The sequence below is a fragment of the Macrobrachium nipponense genome, chromosome 40, assembly GCF_015104395.2.
Source record: "Macrobrachium nipponense isolate FS-2020 chromosome 40, ASM1510439v2, whole genome shotgun sequence".
In the NCBI taxonomy this organism is placed as follows: Eukaryota; Metazoa; Arthropoda; class Malacostraca; order Decapoda; family Palaemonidae; genus Macrobrachium; species Macrobrachium nipponense.
In genome coordinates, this window is record NC_061101.1 from 45,495,885 (window position 1) to 45,515,884 (window position 20,000).

General features: G+C 31.3%; 1 pseudogene; it reads right to left on the reverse strand.

Moving 5' to 3' along the window:
* Nucleotides 1–20,000, reverse strand: part of LOC135212133 (CCN family member 2-like) — an 88,007-nt pseudogene that overhangs the window by 16,742 nt on the left and 51,265 nt on the right.

A 20,000-nucleotide genomic window follows, 5' to 3' on the forward strand; every position in this document is an offset into this window, starting at 1 on the left:
TCATTATTATTATTATTATTATTATTATTATTATTATTAAATGAATATATTAAATGTCCCATCTTCTCCTACAGATTTTGTTTCCTTTCATCATTACGAAGAAGAAACGAAATAACAAGCGATTATTGTTGTTTCCTTCGCCATTTCCCCTCGTCTATTTGTGGGAACACTTGTGGTGGGAAGATTAATGGCTGAAGCGGAGACAAGAAATGATGGAAACTGAGGCTGGCTTTAGGGTCGTTTTTCACAGAAATCATAAATAAAATTGAATTTGTTTTTTGGAGAATGTAACGAAGTTACATGGTGAGTTGGATATTGAATTGGATAAACTCTTAAAATGTTATCTTTTGGAAAATACGAATTTTACATTGCTGCTTTGATACTTAATAATATGAGCTCTCTTGGCCTTATTAGTGAGTTGTTTCCATAAATAAAGCTGAATTGCCCATTAAAATTAAATCAAATAAGATCCAAAATATTAATCTCCGTGTGATAATATGTGTAACTTTAATGGTCAAGTTGCTTTTAAGAAATTAAATTATATAAGTTATACAGTTTTCTTTTATCACGATAAGTACAAGTAATAATGTAAGATAGTAACGAAAACTTCCATTTCAGAGGTTTTTTGGAGGGAACACAAGAAGGTTACATGATTGGTTAGATATTAAATTGAACCAGCTCTAAAATATCGTTCTCCTTTTATTGGTATACTATATTTAATATATACGATAAAGTTGTGTTTCTGGCTAAACACCACATTCAAAGGGCTCCAAAACTTAATTCTTGTCTCCAGTGTCAATAAGAATAATGTGGCTACGTTAGTAATTAACAAGGAATTAGATAGCCAGAATGTATTTCTGTTTTTTGAGTTGGAAATAGCAATGCTAAAGAATGATTGAATATCAAATTGCGTTAAGTGTGAAATATATTTCTTCTTTTAATGGAAAAGGAATAGGTTTCGGATTCAGATCGAACAATATAAGTTCTAGAGCACAATTCATTATTTTCTGGAGAGTAAGTAGGAATGTAAGCAAAATTTTGGATGTCAAATTAAAAAAGTATTAAATATCACATTTATTTTGTTAAATTTACCAAAGGCGAAGAGACCTCTTAGATAATAAATTTAATGAACTACGAAATACATTTTTTCATTAGGAATCAGAATGATAATAACTGTATATCACGTGTCTTTGGTCTATAAATAACAAAATAATAGATATCAAATTAAATATGCCCCTAAATGTATCCTTCTCGTGTTGGATATGAAAGTCACATCTCAGTGAGTAATTAAATTCTAAATTAAATAAGCTCTGTCCCCAAAACATATGAATGAAGTATTTTCTATTATGAAATGATCAACCTTGATGACGTAATCAAGCTCTAAATTAAATGAGGTTCGCTCCAGAATTATCTAATTTTTATGAGCTGCAAATGAGATCAATTAGTTATCCAAAAATAAGCGTTGGTCAATGCATGTGGTCAATAGCGGTACGTTATATTTGTCTCGAACTTTTTCATAGAGCAAATAATAAAACCATAAATTCTACAATAGTGACAAATTGAAACTGATAAACGTAAAAAATGGCAAACCTATCGAGAGTGAAAGCATGTTATTTGTGTTAAGGATTCTCATGTTTTAACAAATGAATAAGGAATTTCGTATCCCAAGCATGATAACAAAAGTGAAATAACTTAAAACTCAATATTGGATACTAAGACATATACAACAACGGATGGTAAGGTAGCCAATGAGTAAACCTCACTTTAAAAAAAATAAGTAAGGTAGATAGTGGATAATTCTCAATTAAAAATAATAGTTGTGTAGACAGCAAATAAATTTCGTTTTAAAGAAGAAAGAAGTTAAGTAGAGAGGAAATAAATATCATGTTAAAGAAAAAATTAAGTCGAGTAGATAGTGGATGAACAAAACTTTAAAGAAAAATAAGTTAGGTAGATAGTTAATAAATCTCATTTTTAAAGAAAGAAATTAGTTTGGTAGATAGTGAACAAATCTCATTAAAAATGAGGTAGATAATGAATAAATCTCACTTTAAAGAAAAAATAAGTTTGGTAGATAGTTAATAAATCTCATTTCAAAGGAAAAATTAGTTAGGTAGATAGTGAATAGATTTCATTTTAAAGAAAAATATAAGTAAGATATATAGCGAATAAATCTAATTTTAACGAAAAACATAAGTAAAGTAGATAGTGAATAAATCTCACTTTAAAGAAAAATAAGTTATGTAGACGGTGAATGAATCTCATTTTAAAGAAAAATAAGTTAGGTACAAAATGAATAAATTTTATTTCAAAGAAAAAAATAAGTAAGGCAGATAGTGAATAATTCCCATTTTAAATAAGGAAATAAGTTAGGTAGGTAGTGAATAAATTTCAATAAAAATAAGGAATGTAGATAGTGAATAAATCTCATTTTAACGAAATAATAGGCTAGGTAGATATTGAATATATTTAATTATAGAGAAAAAATAAGTTAGATAGATAAGGAGTAAATCTCATTTTAAAGAAAATAAATCAGGTTGATAGTGAATAAATCTCACTTTAAGGAAAAAATAGATTCGGCAGATAGTGAAGAAATCTCATTTTAAAGAAAACATAGTTAGATAGATGGTGAATAAATCTTATTTCAAAGAAAAAAACAAGTAAGGTAGCGAATAAATCTCACTTTAAAGAAAACAGTAAGTAGGGTAGAGAATGAATAATTATAATTTTAAAGGAAAAGTAAATTAGGTAGATAGTGAATAAAACCAAATTTAAATATAAAATAATTAAGGTAGATAGTGAATAAACCATATTTTATAGAAAAAATTAGTCAGGTAGACAGTGGATAAATAAACTTTAAAGAAAAAATAAGTAAGGCAGAAAATGAATAAAACTAATTTTAAAGAAAAAATAAGTTAGCTAGATAGTATATAAATTTCATTTTAAAGAAAATAAAAATAAGGTAGTTAACAAATAAATCTTACTTTAAAGAAAATATAAGTAAGGTATATAGTGAATAAGTCTCACTTTACAGAAAAAATAAGCAAGTTAGATAGTGAATAAATCTTATTTTACTGGAAAAATCAGTACGGTGGATAGTGAATAAATCTCACTTAAAGAATCAATAAGTTTGGTAGACATTGAATAAATCCAATTTAAAAAAAAATACGTTAGGTAGATAGTGAATAAATTTAGTTAAAACAAAGTAATTTAGATAGTGAATAAATTTCATTTTAAAGAAACAAATATGTAAGTTGGATAGTGAATAAATATTATTTTAAAGAAAAAATAAGTTAGGTACATAGCGAATAAATTTAATTTCTAAGAAAAAGATAGTAAAATAGATAGTGAATAAACCTCATTTAAAAAAATAAGTAAGGTAGACAGTCAATAAATTTGATTTTAAAGAAAAAATATTTAAGGTAGATAGTGAAAAAATATAAATTTAAAGAAAAAACAAAGTTAATTTTAAAGAAAATGTAAGTTATGTAGGTAGTGAATATAAATAATTTGAAAGAAAACAAATGTCAGGCAGTCAGTAAATAAATCTCAATTTACATAAAAAAATAAGTAAGGTAGATAGTAAAAAAAAATCTCATTTAGAAAAAAATAGTATGGTAGATAGTTAGTAAATCTCACTTTAAAGAAAAAATAAATTAGGTAGATAGTGAATAAATCTCATTAAAAAAAAGTTATGTAGACAGTGAATAAATTTAATTTCAAAGAAAATAATATATAAGGTAGATAGTGAATAAGTCCCAATTAAAAAAAAATAAGTCATGTAGATAATGAATAAACCTCATTCTATAGAAAAAATAAGTTAGGTAGATAGTGGATAAATTTGATCTTAAAAAAAATAAGAAGATAGTGAATAAACCACATTTTAAAGAAAAAATATGTTAGGCAGAGAGTGAATAAATTTCATTTTAAAGACAAAACTAAGTGAGGTAAATAACGAATAAATGTCATTTTAAAGAAAAAAAATATAAGTAGGGTAAATAGTGAATAATTCTTATTTTACTGAAAAAAAACAGTAAGGTAGATAGTGAAAAAATATTACTTGAAGGAAGAATGAGTTAGGTACATATTGAATAAATCCCATTTTAGAGAAAAATAAGTTAGGTAGATAGTGAATAAATTTAGTTTAAAAAAAGTAATGTAGATAGTGAATAAATTTAGTTTAAAAAAAGTAAGGAAGATAGTGAATAAATTTCATCTTAAAGAAACAATTATGTAAAGTAGATAGTGAATAAATCTCATTTTAAAGAAAAAAAATGTGAGGGAGGTAGCTAGTGCATAATTCTTACTTTAAGGAAAAAATGAATTAGGTAGATAGTGAATAAATATTATTTTAAAGGAAAAATATGTTAGGTAGATAGTAAATAAACGTAATTTTTAAGAAATAAATAAGTAAGGTAGATAGTTAATAAACCACATTTTTAAAGAAAAAGTAAGTAAGGTACACAGTGAATAAATTTGATTTTAAAGAGAAAAATATGTAAGGTAGATAGTGAAAAAATCTCAATTTAAAGAAAAAATAAGTCAGGTAGATAGTGAGTAAATCTCACTTTGAAAAAAATAAGTTCGGTAGATAGTGATAAAACACATTTTACAGAAAATTATATAAATCAAAAATGAATAACATTTTAAAGAAAAAATAGGTAAGTAGATAGTGGATAACTCAATCTTCATGAAAAAATAAATAAGGTAGGTAGCGAATAAATCTCATTTTAACGAAAAAATAGTAAGGTAGATAGTGAGTAATCTCACTTTAAAAAGATAAGTTAGGTAGATAGTGAATAAATCTCATTTTAAAGAAAAAAAAAATAAGTAAGGTAGACGGTGTATAAATTTAATTTAAAAGAAAAAAATATTATAAGGTATATAATGACTAAACCTCAATTTAAAGAAAAAATAATTCAGGTAGATAGGGGATAAATCTCATATTAAAAAAAAAGTAAGTTAAGTGGATAACTTTAATCTTAAAGAAAAAAATAAGTAAAGTACACAGCGAATAAATCTCATTTAAAAGAAAAAATAGTAAGCTAGCTAGTGAGTAAATCTCATTTTAAAGAAAAACTAAGTTAAGTAGATAGTGAATAAATCTTATTTTAAAGAAAAAAATAATTTAGGTATATAATGAATAAATCTCATTTTAAAGAAGAAATAAGTTAGGTAAATAGTGAACAAAACTCATTCAAAAAAAAAAAAAATAGGTTAGGTAAATAATGAATAAATATCATTTTAAAGAACAAAAAATGTTAGGCAGACGATGAATAAATGTCATTCTAAAGGAAAATAATTTAGGTAAACGGTGAATAAATATCATTGTAAAGAGAAACTTTAATAATTGTTTTTAGTATTACAAAATAGCAGACAATTACTACATACAAAGCACCTGCAACCGACTAGTAATTTGATAAGGAAACTTCTCGAGGTCTGATTGCTTCCATCTGGAATTGAGAGAGAGAGAGAGAGAGAGAGAGAGAGAGAGAGAGAGAGAATTATAAGTAAAATACAGACCAGACGGAGAATTAAATGAGGAAAAGATTAAAAACACGTACAATAAATTAGACAGACAGAAACAGGGAGCGAACCTCTGCCTATTCCATAGAATTCTTTAAAGGAATTTATATCTTGTGCAGAAGCAATTCTTGACGTATCGGCACAGCAGTTAATGAATAAATAAATAAATAAATAAATAAATAAATAAATAAATAAATAAATAAATAAATAAATAAATAAATAAATACTTTCCTAAAAAATTTTGGCTAAAAATTTTACTGAAATCCAATAAGATTTCGAGAAATTTGTGACCAAATACGAAAATGCAAAAAAATAATAACACCCATTAAAATGATATCAGAGGAGGTAATAAACAGAAAAAGTAAAGAACATTCTTTTTCCTTCCTTCCATATTTATCTATTTATTAATTTGTTAGATAATTTTTTTCTTTTTCAAAACGTGATCTCTTCTTCCTTTCTGTATTTCCTATTACCTTCTGTTGCTTCTTTCAAATGAACACATAATGTCTGGAGGTTTGAATTTGTTTCAAGTCAAACGCGCCCGGTGGGTCTACTTCCATATGTATACGGTTCATCTTTTGGAATAATTAATAATAATAATAATAATAATAATAATGATAATAATAATAATAATAATAATAAATAATAATAATAATAAACCACATAGCAAGGGAAATGTCCGGTACTTGCAGAACAGAACCAGTACAAAAAGAGGCATGATTCAGTGGCAAAGCCCTCACTGGAGCCTGTGGCAAGAACACCAGCTACCTTGGAGTAATAAGTGGTACGAGCACCAACCTGAAGTAGTGATAGAAAAAAACGATCAGGCAAAGATTCTCAGGGTGATACGTGCAAATAGAACAGAACGTGACGTTGATTAACACCAAGAAGAAAGTATCATCTCATGATGTCGGCCGAATACCATGGGACACCAGAGGTTGAAGAGAAAGAAAGGGTAAAAATGGATAAGTATCAAGATCTGAACATAGAAATAAGAAGGATATGGGCATATGCCAGTGGAAATTGGTACCATAATTAAGTAGAACACTAAGGCACGATTCCAAGATCCCTGAAAAGGAATCTAGAAAAGCTAGAGGCTGAAGTAGCTCCAGGAACTATGAAGAAGAGTATAATCCTAGAAACGGCGCACATAGTAAGAAAAGTGATGGACTCCTAAGGAGGTAGGATGTAACCCGGAACCCCACACTATAAATACAACCCAGTCGAACTGGAGGACAGTGATAGAGCAAATATATATATATATATATATATTATATATATATATATATATATTTATATATATATATATATATAAACAAAAATAACAATAATAATAACAACAATAATATCTGGAGGATTTCCATTAATATTAATGTTTCTCTTTTACTTCTGATTGATAAATGATGATATTAAACAAATAATAATATTAGTCATGACGTTGATATATATATATATATATATATATATATATATATATATATATATATATATATATATATATATATAAAATATAAATATTTATATATATAAATATATGAATCTATTATCGTGTAAAAAACAAAAATTTCCCATTCGGTTAAGCATATATAAAATATATTAATTCCGAGGTAGAGCGAATTAGATATTAAAAGACATTGTAGCTCGATGTATGTATATGAATCACGGTAATGTGAAATGACTTATATATATATATATATATATATATATATTATATATATATATATATATATATATCAACGTCATGACTAATATTATTATTTGTTTGATAACATCATTTGGCCGATACTCCTCTGTGAAGCCTTATGGTTATTCATCGTAGGTCCTCACTTCATCCATGAAAGGAAGAACCAAGGAAACAAAACAAAAATGGATGCCAAGGAGATAAGGAAATTGGTTGAGGGCGGGGGAAACTTATCCTTTATGTATATTAATATATTATATATATATATATATATATATATATATATAATATATATATACATATATGATAAATATAAATATATATATATATATATATATATATATATATATATATATATATATATATATATATTCATCGGAGGTCCTCATATTCATTCATGAAAGGAAGAAGCAAGGAAACAAAACAAAATGGATGCCAAGGAGATAAGGAAATTGGTTGAGGGCGGGAGAAACTTAGCTTTTTAGATATATATATATATATATATATATAATATATATATATATATATTATATATTATATATATATATCATATATATAAATAATATAGATATATATATATATATTATATATGCATATTATATATATATATATATAATATACATATATATTATATATATATATATATTATATATATATATATAATATATATATATATATATATAATATATATATAATATATATATGTATATCCCAGAGGGAGTATCGGCCAGCTGCAACTGATAAGCAAGGCTGCGAAGACCTTGGGAAGAGGTAGGGAATGTCGAAGGTAGGTCACATGGAATGATTACAAAAATAATCTTATGCAATGAAGAGTAAATTTACACAATTTAATCGTCCATAAATGCTCCTTGACAACTAAAAGTGTTTAATCCCTACAGTCTCTAACCACTTATTCGCAATTATGCTAAGTAAAATACAACTAAGAAGTGAGTCTGCCAGTATGAAGTTTTTTGAAGAAAGAAATCTTTTTAGAAAACTATCCTCCACCTCCCAATTAGAGATAACCAAAATAATGAAAAAATAAATGTTACAAGTAGATTTCCTCCTTTACTGGAACTTCCTCCATCTTGAACTATGCCCAAGGTCTGAATGATTTATACTAACTATGGTATTTTCAAATATTATGCATGTAATCTTGAAATTCAAAACCAACACAATATAACATAAAAGAAATAAAGGTTCACCATATCTCCATCTGGCAAAGAATTATGTTTACCACACCATTCTCAAGTTTTCTCACCAGCATATTCTACCATACGGTCACCAGTCAAGATGATTTAAAAATATGCTATAACGTTATTTCTTCCTTTGCAAGTGCTATAGAAACCCGTCAAAAAACACTCGTCAAATCTCTTAAAAATCCTTCAAAAACTGTCTCTAGATTTCTTAGAAATCCTTCAAAAAACTCAGGTATAGATTTCTCTTGTACAACAAAAGGAAGTCAAGGTAGGGATGTATAAGGGAGCTGTTCCCTTCCCTTTACAGAGGTATTGATGCTGAACAAAAAGGAAAGAAAAAGGTTGAAGCTGTTGAAGAATTGAAAGGTTAGAAATGTGGAGATATGCAGAGAAACTGGTACTGAGGTAAGCACAGATAAAATACTTTATCAATATTTTGGAAATGTTTAGTCATGGGAAAGAATAAAAGACAAGAACGAAAGGAGGGCAGAATTCAGAGGTATTGTGAGAGAGGAAGACCTTGAAAGCGCTGGATAGAAATAAAGAAAAGTGAAAGAGGATTTTGAAAAAAGGGGTTTAATGCAAGAGTTCGGGGAACATGCAGGTAATAGTAATAGTAATGAGCCTTCTGTGTAGGTATATAGAGTATCTAATGTGGAAATTTTCTGCAAAGGGGCATCATTTATGATAATGATAAAGCATTAAGGTGGCGGTAGATGTTGTGTTGTTTTCCTTCAAAGCAACTTGAATAAGGGAGGCAGCTCAATGTTGTATATACTGTATATATATATATATTATATATATATATATATATATATATATCTATATATATATATACGTATATATATATATATATATATATATATATATATATATATATATATATATATATATATATATACCCGTCTGCAGTTGTTTCCCCCCCTCTCTCTCACACTCTCTCTCTCTCTCTGTTACACATACAAATGTCTGTGTACATATATATATATATATAATTATTATATATATATATATATATATAGTATATATATATATATATATATATATATATATATATATATATATATATAAGCGAATCCCACAGGAAAATGATAGTCAGAAATCCAAGCGCTTTCGTCTTTACTCAGACATTGTCTGAGTAAAGACGAAGCGCTTGGATTTCTGACTATCATTTTCCTGTGGGATTCGCTTATTTATGAAGTCACGTGCATCTACTGTGATTTTTTAAGCATATATATCTATATATATAATATATATACATATAAATATATATATATATATATATACATATATAAAGAACCAGATAGAGTCTATTCATTCAGTCCCACTCAACCAGGGGAATCCAAGTCGCTGTTTGCCTTGAAATGACCTAAAGATAATCGATATTGGGAAACGGATTAGTACTGTGAGGACGGATGGATACTCCTTTGCGGAGAGCGAAAGTATTGCAGTGGACGGTGCAGTGGAAGAGGCAAACCCTACTGTTCTTGCACAGAAACATTTGATTATTTACAGACGTCATTCTTCCCATTGCAGCACATAATAGTATTTAACTCGACTGTTAACTTAACACATAATAACTACAGTTCCTCTCCATAACACAAAATAACTACAGTTCCTCTCCATAAAATTTAGTTTATTTCATGAAGTCACATTTCTCGCTAATAGAACATAATAACAAACAACTTTACGGCTCATATACACAATATATCGATGATTCAACGAAGACATTCCTCCCATTGCTGCACTCTAAATTTCGATTATTCGTTGACGTCACTACTCCCACTTCTTTACAGTAATAATAATCATTATTTAAAATTCCTCCAGAAATTCTCAGACTTCTAAAATGAATTTCTTTTTTGCGGATATTAAGTCTTATAATAACCAATAATATCTTAGCAGCTTAATTACCACAATCATTAACTATTAAGCAGACGGAAATGACTTCACCAGATGCACTGTAATTGCAATTAAGGTATAACAGGATAAATGTGAAAAGAGTCCATTTTTGACAATTCCCTGGCTGGAAAGTAATTTGAGTTTGGCTCTGGGAACAAGATGGGGGAAGGAGACCTGCTGTGTCACAGGTGGGGCTTTGGAAATTTTGTTCTATCATTATATTTTTGATTGTATTTCGTAGCAGTATTTCTGAAATTTCAAAGGTTACTCGAAATTCAGCTCCAGAGAATAACAATCCTGTCCATAATTATCATAATCATAAGTAACGTTTTTGAAGAAAAAATGTTACTTTATAGGATCAATCAAGAAATGAATAATTCTTTCTGCTATCATTTTATTTTAATATTAATTATAATGCCAAAAACTATTAGCTCCTGCTTTATAGGTACTATTAACACCATTAATGACACTACAATACCAATGCTACTACTACTAATACTACTAGCAGCAATAACAACAACAGCAAAAGAATTGAAAATATCCCTAGTTTTTGGGTACTGTTATCACTTCGATTGACACTACAATATCTATGCTGCTACTACAACTACTTATACTACTAAGAAAAACAACAACAACAACGAAAACAATAACATTGAAAACTACAACACAATTACGACCTACAATACAACCCAATTTTTCACCCTAAAACCTGAGCATGGTCCACCTGCTCTAAATAAAACCGAAAAGGCGACACGGATATTTAGGAGCAGAAGCAATAAGCCAATATTGCAGAGTCTGTGGAATTTATGAGCACGCCTTCCCCTTTGCACGAATAATCATTGTTATTATTATTATGGACGCAGACTCCAAAACTGACCGTTTATTTCTTGGCATTAGGGCGCATAATGGAATGTGGCTGGTTACAGGATAAACAGTGTAATTTATCGCGATAAACTGACCAGAATTTCCTGTTTAAAATGATGTTTTATGTTTCCATGATAAAGTCCTGGTAGAGGAGATTTTGTCTTTAGGTAGTATTAGATGACCAACCGGCTCTGTCCAGAAAAATCTGAATAACAACCGATAAACGGTCTCTCTCTCTCTCTCTCTCTCTCTCTCTCTCTCTCTCTCAGGTTCTATTTTAAACTTATTCACTAATATTGTATGGCAATATACTTTTTTTAATTAAAAATGTTTAGACTATACTCTGTCAATTTTGGCTTCTTTCCTATAATCAAGTGAATTTCTGCAACTCGTTCGTCCCTTAAGCCTCTCTTTCACTGCTCTCGATCATATCACGCCTAACACAAATAGTAATGAATAAAAAAAAACACGCAATTTATTTTACCTTTGTGCTGAATAAAAAGGAATTTAAGTATCTCTGTTTAGCGATTTTTGGTGAAATACATTTTTTTTCAAACATTCTCCAGTAGGGCTAACTTATGGAAGTTTTTAACATAGCACAATAAATTAAAACTCCTTAACTTTACAATAACATGAAATTTATGAGCGTAGCATTAGGCATAAGGTTACACAGAACGATAGCGAAAAATTACTGTTATACGTGTTTGTACGGCAACTATTATATCACCCCATACAAAACAAGGTTTGATAGCAGATAACGGTCTATTCATACCTATGTCAATGACGTAATAAGGTATCATAAATAAAAACATTCCCTTCGCGGAGGAATGTTAGGCGAACGGTTATTTATTGTTTTGAATAAATAAATAAAAATAGAGATGAATACATGTCATTCTAATAAATAACCATGACATTTTTATTTTCCTAAATGACGGGATCCAGCAATAGGTGCGAAATGACTGGTAAGTTACTCTTCCAGACTTGCTGTTCACGGGTTGATGTAGTTGCTAGGTGTCCATTTCAAATAGTTGTGTGAATCACCGAATTTAAGTTGGTGTTTCGTTTTCATGCATATTCTATGTTTGTGATTGTATGAAGCACATTACTTAGTGCTGAGATAGACTCTGGAAGGCCTGTATAGACTATGGTAACTGTTAACCGTTCCCTCCTCCGTCTCTTGCTCCTCACCGCTCATTTCTGGCAGCCCGACCCGGCCCTAACGCTATTCAAATGTTAATATCTCCAAAAGTATTGAAGATAAAAGAAACATTCTTTCAGCAGATAAAATCTTACGTCTTTAAATTTCATCCCATATAAGATTTATTCTTCAGTTATCATAAATTCGCATTTAAATGAGGTTTTGATTATTGTATTATAATTTTCTCAAAATTGATGATTCAGCACCAATTTCAATAGTTTTTTCTTTTTTTAAATACTAGGCTTAGTTAAACTACGTCTTCTCACCTCCACTATAAAGAATTATTTCGCATTGCATCGTTTGTCATATTAGCAGTTTGATGTTGGAAAAGAGTTCCGAGATACCTAGTTAAGCTGACCAGTTGATGAGTTCACTTGAAGCTTCGCGAGTTATCGCCTTTAGGGCGCCCTACTGGTGGCCGATAATTAATTCCAAACCTCATTTAACAAGATACAGGTTTTTAGTGTTGATTTTATCGAAGTAATACACAATTATATTACTAATTGTCATAAATTAAGTTGGGTAGAATGATGGCCACGTGCACTCTGAATTACATTGCTTTATGAACACTGAATGAAAGTTATTCTAATACAGTCAAACACATCTGTTTAATTCTTTTGGATATACTACACTGATTATAAGTTTGCAGTGGGAGGAGTTTAATTAACTTGGTCGTGTTCTTCTAGTTTTATGCTCTGCAGGTTTTCAATGTTGATTTTATCGAGGTAATTAACAACTATATTAATAATTATCATAAATGATGGTCAAAATTCACGTAAATACTGATAGAAAATTGATGTTATAAAGGATTTAGATTTATTGTTGTAGATTATCATACGTCCAGCGCCTGGAAGAAGAGGCGAAGCGTCACGTGAAAAATGAGAATTTAATCCATAAAGGACTGAAGGAAAAGGTGATGTAAAACGAAAATTTCGTGTATTAGGTCTGTGTTAGTAAGTTTGTCATGGGGTTGGGGTTTGATTTTGAGTCATAAACCTTTCTGGGGTGATATAGAGGCCGTGTGCAAAATTTAGTCTGGGTCTATCAAGCGGTTTGGATTTTAATGGTGTTGTTATAATTAAATATAGTCTTTAATTATAACAACACCATTAAAAGACTTCTTATACACATCAATAGTAGAACGAATCACAATAAACATGTTGGTGTTTATGAAATTCCCTGTTCAGAATGTGACTAAATATTTTGGGGAAATGGGTAGAGAGTTGCCCACTAGAATCGGGGAACACAAAAGAGCATACCAGTTGCATGCGGAAAACAATGCATTAGTTAGTCAGTCTTAAGCTCGATCACCATATAAATTGGCAAGAATCTAAAGTAATTTTTAGAAGTAAAGATGTTGGCATAAGAAGGCTAGTGGAGGGTGCGGCGATAGTTAGTGGTTTATCTATGGAAGGCAATAAATCTTTCACACAGGAAGATAAATTCACCAATAATCTTATTTCCATGAAATATTTTAATGCTTTAAGAATAAAGACCATTATGATAGTGTTGTATCTTTAGCCATATCTGATGCTACGGTTGCCTCTCTTTCTCCCGTTCAGGATGCTGCGGTACCTAGGCTGTTGAAGACCATCAAAACGACCGCATTGAGCAAGGAACAATTGGACGTTCCAGACGACGGCATTGCCTGATTTATGTTTGACGACCGGTTCCATAGTACATAAACAAGTCGCTTATTTTGACTCCTTTTATGTTTACTTTGTTGGAGTGCTACATTAACGTGTCAGATTGAAAAGGGGAACCGAACACATTCGCGAAAGCTATCCTTAAAGTTTTAAATTTAAATATATGTACATTTACATAACGGTGGATTTGTTTCTTTATTTGAAGACTCGTGCTACTATGAGTATTTTCTAATGATAACATATTACTACAACAACCAAATCTAGTATCATTATTAGCACTAATAATCCAAATATTTACAAAGAACTTTCGAGAGCTTTCAAGATGGGGCAGCTTGTATATAGAGTAGGTCTGACACGATGCTGATGAGCTTTACGAGTTTTTTTTATATATATACAAATCACTGATGTTTTAGAAATTTCACTGTGCAGAAAGCCAAGGCAATTCATTATTCTATTACCCATTGATAAAAGAATTATGAAACCCTGTGCAGATAGCTTGCCAAGTATCAGCCAGCATATCTCCAGTTTATTATGCACAGTACGCCACTCCCCTCCTTAATGCTGACCATCTTGTGTTTTAGGGTAATATGGCCTTCAGTTCCACAACCTCCTTCACACCATCAGGGAAGCTTCTTTTCAGGCTTTCCATCTCTCCTTCTGAAGACGAGTCGTTACACCTGTGATATCCTAAGTACCAAAGTCTAAAAAATATATTTCAGACCTTGTATCACTACATTTTTGAACTTTAATTCTCAGATAATTTACATTTAAGTAATCTCAATCTTTTCCATGCCCTTTTCTTTTATTAGGCATCCAGCAATCACTAGCTCAACAATCACTTCAGACTTCGCAGATTCAGGTTAAACGGACAACAACCTCATCTTCTAAACGTGTCAGGTCATTTTATAGATAACTACTACTCTGATGATAGTAAACAGTTATACCCAAACATTCCTGTCGCATTTATGCCCAGAAAACTGGGACAGTGATATGTCACGTGGCAAAGGACAGGAACGACTAACAGTGTTGTGGTGGGAGAAAACGACTCTAAATAATAGAGGAGAATCTTCCACTTGGCGCCAATTGCAATGCCACTTTAATTCCCAGGAAATAAACCTCCAGCATTCTCTCTGCTTTGTTGGCAAATGTTCTTGCATGAAATTTGCGTGCCTGTATCTGGCCTGAATAGAACAAATATAAATATAATTAGAATACACAGCCAATTCTTTGTTGAAGTACGATGATTAATAATAATAATAATAATAATAATAATAATAATAATAATAATAATAATAATAATAATAATAATCAGATACAGCGCAGGAATAGTGGAATGGACGAAGGCAGAACTCCGCAGCATAGATAAAAAAAACCAGGAAAACATGACAATACACAAAGCACTACACCCAAGAGCAAATACGGACAGACTATACATAACACGAAGGAAGGAAGGAGAGGACTACTAATTATAGAGGACTGCGTCAACATCGAGAACAGAGCACTGGGGCAATATCTGAAAACCAGTGAAGACGAGTGGCTAAAGAGTGCATGGGAAGAAGGACTAATAAAAGTAGACAAAGACCCAGAAATATACAGAGACAGGAGAATGACAGACAGAACAGAGGACTGGCACAACAAACCAATGCACGGACATTACATGAGACAGACTAAAAAACTAGCCAGCGATGACACATGGCAATGGCTACAGAGGGGAGAGCTCAAGAATGGAAACTGAAGGAATGATAACAGCGGCACAAAATCAGGCCCTAAGAACCAGATATGTTCAAAGAACGATACACGGAAATAACATCTCTCCCATATGTAGGAAGTGCAATACGAAAAAAATGAGACCATAAACCACATAGCAATCGAATGCCGGCTCTTGCACAGAACAAGTACAAAAAGAGGCATGATTCAGTGGCAAAAGCCCTCCACTGGAGCCTGTGCAAGAAACATCAGCTACCTTGCAGTAATAAGTGGTACGAGCACCAACCTGAGGGAGTGATAGAAAACGATCAGGCAAAGATCCTCTGGGGACTATGGTATCAGATCAGATAGGGTGCTACGTGCAAATAGACCAGATGTGACGTTGATTGACAAAGTCAGAAGAAAGTATCACTCATTGATGTCGCAATACCATGGACACTAGAGTTGAAGAGAAAGAGAGGGAAAAAATGGATAAGTATCAAGATCTGAAAATAGAAAATAAGAAGGATATGGGATATGCCAGTGGAAATCGTACCCATAATTATAGGAGCATTAGGCACGATCCCAAGATCCCTGAAAAGGAATCTAGAAAAAACTAGAGGCTGAAGTAGCTCCAGGACTCATGCATAGAGTTGTGATCCAAACCACCCCAGAAACGGCGCACATAGTAAGAAAAGTGATGGACTCCTAAGGAGGCAGGATGCAACCCGGAACCCCACACTATAAATACCACCCACTCGAATTGGAGGACTGTGATAGAGCAAAAAAAAAAAAAAAAAAAAAAAAAAAAAAAAAAAAAAAAAAAAAAAATAATAATAATAATAATAATAATAATAATAATAATAATAATAATAATAATAATAATAATAATAATAATAATAATAATAATAATAATAATGGCTGAAAGACAGAGAAAATCCATATAAACCGAATAAAACTCGTGCAGCTGTCACCTGCAATACTACATGTTCGAAAGAGGGTCTGATACCTATAGAAGAAGAAAAAGAAGAACAAGAAGAAGAAGAAGAAGAAGGAGGAGGAGGATGAGGAGAGGATGAGGTTGAGGAGGAAGAGGAAACATCTTGGTGTTTATCAGCTTCATCATCAGGCGCTGTCGAATCCTTATCCTGACTACGGAATCCTCTGGAGCAAAGGATACCCTCTGGAGATCCGGTTGAAAAGAAGGGAATCTTCTTTACTATTCCCTTGAAGGGAGATTACTGAACACATAATAAATGGTATTATGTCTCACGAATTCCCTTTGATGAATAAGATGGTAAGTTTGGAAAATAGTTGATGTTTCTAAGATTTAAGTTTTCTCTTAACATTTGTTGGTCTGACATATTAGAAATTGCAATTTAAAAGGAGGTATGCACACACACACATACACGTGCACAAAACACGCACATACACAAACAGATATATATATATATATATATATATATATATATATATATATATATATATATATATATATATATATATATATATATATATATATCTGATATCTAATAAAAGGAGAACATAAAAACGCCAAAATATAAAAAGAAAGTCTATGTCTCAGAGACTGCTGTCTCTCTCTTCAGGTAGGTAATAAATGGGAAAAATTGCAGAAAAGAAGGTATTTATACCAACAGATCCATCCACAGGTAAGCTGCTTAACTAGGTCACCCAGATTGATAATTTCTCCTTAATCTTCTTAAGCGTTGGTTGAAGGTAGATTTTATCTATGATATCTGAATCCCATGTGCCGTTTGAGATGTTCATTACTTGTGTTTTATTGCGGCCATATTGGATTTTTATGTATCAGGGAATGTCAGAATGTAAATTTTCATGGCAGAAATGAATTCCTTGACACCAAATACCCCTTGGATGAATGTTCCATAACAAAAATGTGAGTAGCCACAAATTTTCAAAATTTCATCGTTCGCGTTGGCCGCCATTTTGAAAAAGTGCCGCCAAAAATTTTCCCCACACTTTTATTTAGTCCCTAAAGATGAGAAAACCACCAAGAAACCTACTTCTGGACTCCACGGTCACAGGACTTAGGGATATGACCCAACTATACTATCAGTTATATTGTACATCTACTAAACATTAAGCACACCAGTAACATGTCGAGTTCCTACCTAAAGCCTGCGCATTTCACTATATCTTTCCCTCAGTAACTTGTTAAGGCTCAACTAGCTCCACATATCTTCAAAACTACCCACAATATTTTACCAATCTCTCCGACTTTGCAAAAATTAGCGATTTATCAGACTTCCTCTCGACCCTATCGTTGTCTTTTCTCTCCACGTTATCAACCCGCTTAATAGAACTCAGTTTCACATTTTACCTTTGCTATTCTTTTCACTGAATATGTCTGTACCTCTACAATCTGCAGTTTATCTTATCAACTTCTTAAGTTCTTCTCATTTACACTGGGCATCCATATTTCTCTTCAATAAATACGCATTACCCTATCAATCCTTTCATACATTCCAACTTTCGCTTTTATGAGCAAATTTCCTCTCTCTCTCTCTCTCTCTCTCTCTCTCTCTCTCTCTCTCTCTCTCTCAATTATCTGCTGTGATTCTGATGGGAAGTAATTCACGTTTTCTCTAATTTTTTACATCCATTCCAAAACACTAGCATGAATCAACAGCTTCTATTCTTCCTCTAGATACACTGTCTTTCCTATTTCCATTTTCGTCGCTGCCGTTCGTGATCACATTTAATCTCAAAATTCTTCCCGTATGACCATTTTCCAGTCATTTTACTATACTCTGTAGCTTCTACTTACAATCATCAACTAACTGTACTATTAACAAAGATTTTGCCCCCAAGATTGAATCGACATCTCTTTTCCTTTCTCTGAATTTTCTTATTACATCTTCAATAAATGATCGAATGGCTTTGGGAATAACCCACTTCTGTCTAAAACAACCTTTATCTCAAACCAGTTAGTCTCAACTTGAGATATCCTTAGGGAGGCTTCACTTTCCTTTCAAAAGATTTCCATCTTCATCACGTAACTTCAATCATCGACTATGTCATTTCTATATAAAACTTTCTCTTGGTCTATATATATTGCGCCCTTTGCACTTTATTATCTGACTCACAAACCATCTCATAACAAACAACTTACTCATGCATTTTCACCCAGTCTAAACCTACACTGCACTTCTCCTATAATCCTATCTGTCATCTGTCTTACTTTACCCATAAAAATTGTCCATATACTTTCCGCAACATAATGACGTCACGTCTCTGTACGTATTACAGCCATCTCTATCACATAGGAGTTAAAATGTACACATACACACGAATTCTTTTTAATAGAAACACATGACAGACATTCCAATCATTGCGAAATGAAATCTCTAAACCATCTCCGCCCGGCGGCGAATTTTATGCAGCTGGCGGACGTAAACATAAAAAGAGGAATATTCTGGAAATTAAAAGAATAACGATTACAGTATTTCTTCATTTCCGTCATTGTGTCCACAGGTGTTATTAACCAGGCAAAATAAAAAAAATGGGAATAACAATTTACATCCTTTGTTTGTTCTTTGTTATGGTGAAAAGTGCGATTAATTGCCAAACAGGAGTAAATGGGTCTTCATTCTTTTTGTGAGGATAACAGAGATATTGCGATTTCACAGATAAAGAATTGTAGAATGCAATCATTGCATGTAAAGAGTACAGTTTTAATCACCGTATTCAGGAAGTGTCGTTATATTCATCAGTGATGAATATTATCATGGTTTCTATAAGACTATTTTTTAATGAAACACGAAGAAATGAAACAAGAAGAAAAGGCGTGAAATGATTAGTCTAATTTGATTCAGTAGTTCAAGAAGACTGGTACACTGCAAGAGAAATTTATATTATGTATGTCAGGATGAAAGACCAGTACAAACGAACATGCAGACAATTATAGTGTTTAGGAAAAAGAAAAATATAGTAAAAAGGAATCTTTAATAAAGAGAGTGAACGTCCTGTTAACAAAGACACCTGACATCACACCTGATGGTTTGTTAGTGGAATATAAGAGGTATATCGTCATGTTCTTATTTGAACCTAACTAACTACAATCTGGTGATCACTGCTGAAAATAAGGAGGACCTACAGAGAAGGGTTGGAGAGTGACAGGAGCATTTAGAAAGGGGTGACTTATAGGAGAATGTGAATAAAACAGAGGTTTCGCTGAACAGTAAGGAAGGTAGAGACAGAATAGTAATACAAGAAAGAAGAGGCTCGATTATAAAACAGGCAGAAAAGTTTAAATACTTAGG